Below are 1198 nucleotides of genomic sequence, written 5' to 3'. Positions count from 1 at the left end.
TTAAAACCTGTGGTGCCTCACACCAGTACAAATTGGGGTTCTGTTATCATGGAAAACATGGGGGTGGTAGGCAATCAATGGTGTCTACAACATGTCCCAGGATATATTCAGACATTTAAAAATGTGGAATGAATAGATAACACCCAGATGTACTTGTGCGATTATAGATAAAATAGTTAGGTACTAGCTAGCAGTGGAATAAAACTATTAAAATCCAAACCCACTGGAAAAACTAAACTAGTACAGTAGTCTACTTGGTGGGCACTATCATGGATGAAAAGTGGAGCTGACCTCAAAATGCTAGAAACAAATTACCACATATTTCATCCATTCAACAAAGATCGGATCAAAAAGGGCAGGGAGTGCTCGCTTCGGCAGCACATGTACTAAAATTGGAACAATACAGAGAAGATTAGCATGGGCCCTGGGCAAGGATGACACACAAATCTGTGAAGCATTCCATATTTTTAAGCAACCTAAATGTCCATCTATGGATGAATGGATAAAGAAGATGTGGCACATATATACAATGGAATATTACTCAGCCATAAAAAGGAATGAAATTGAGTTATTTGTATTGAGGTGGATGGACCTAGAGTCTGTCCTACAGAGTGAAGTCAGAAAGAGAAAAACAAATACCGTATGCTAACACATATATATGGAATCTAAGAAGACAGTACTGATGAACCTAGTGGCAGGGCAGGAATAAAACCGCAGACGTAGAGAATGGACTTGAGGACACAGGGTAGGAAGGGAAAGCTGGGATGAAGTGAGAGAGTAGCACTGACGTATATACACTACCAAATGTAAAATGGATGGCTGGTGGGAAGCTGCTGCATAGCACAGGGAGATCAGCTCGGTGCTTTGTGATGACCTAGAGTGGTGGGATAGGGAGGGTGGGAGGGAGGCTCAAGAGGGAGGGGATATGGGGATATAGGTATATATATAGCTGATTCACTTTGTTGTACAGTAGAAACTAACACAACATTTTAAAGCAATTATACTCCAATAAAGATGTTAAAAAAGGGGGGGGGATTTCTTTCAACAAATCCAAGTAGAATTCAGTAAATGCACAATGAAGGATCATGATTTTGCATTTATTCCATAGGAGAATAAACAATATACTTCAGGCTTCCTTATGTTTATACAAGTATACTCCATAGTTTCTTTGATGTCTTCAGTATAAAGGCACACTAAT

General features: G+C 39.6%; 1 non-coding gene across 1 annotated transcript; it reads left to right on the top strand.

The window, feature by feature from the left end:
- Positions 1–362: 362 nt before the first annotated feature.
- On the top strand, positions 363–469 carry LOC132482827 (U6 spliceosomal RNA). Its single transcript, XR_009530991.1, has one exon. It is a non-coding gene; the product is annotated as a U6 spliceosomal RNA (small nuclear RNA).
- Positions 470–1198: the final 729 nt, after the last annotated feature.

The sequence above is a fragment of the Mesoplodon densirostris genome, chromosome X (assembly GCF_025265405.1).
Source record: "Mesoplodon densirostris isolate mMesDen1 chromosome X, mMesDen1 primary haplotype, whole genome shotgun sequence".
Taxonomy (NCBI): Eukaryota; Metazoa; Chordata; class Mammalia; order Artiodactyla; family Ziphiidae; genus Mesoplodon; species Mesoplodon densirostris.
Note: the sequence above shows the minus strand (reverse complement) of the source record. Positions and strands in the feature narration are given on the sequence as shown.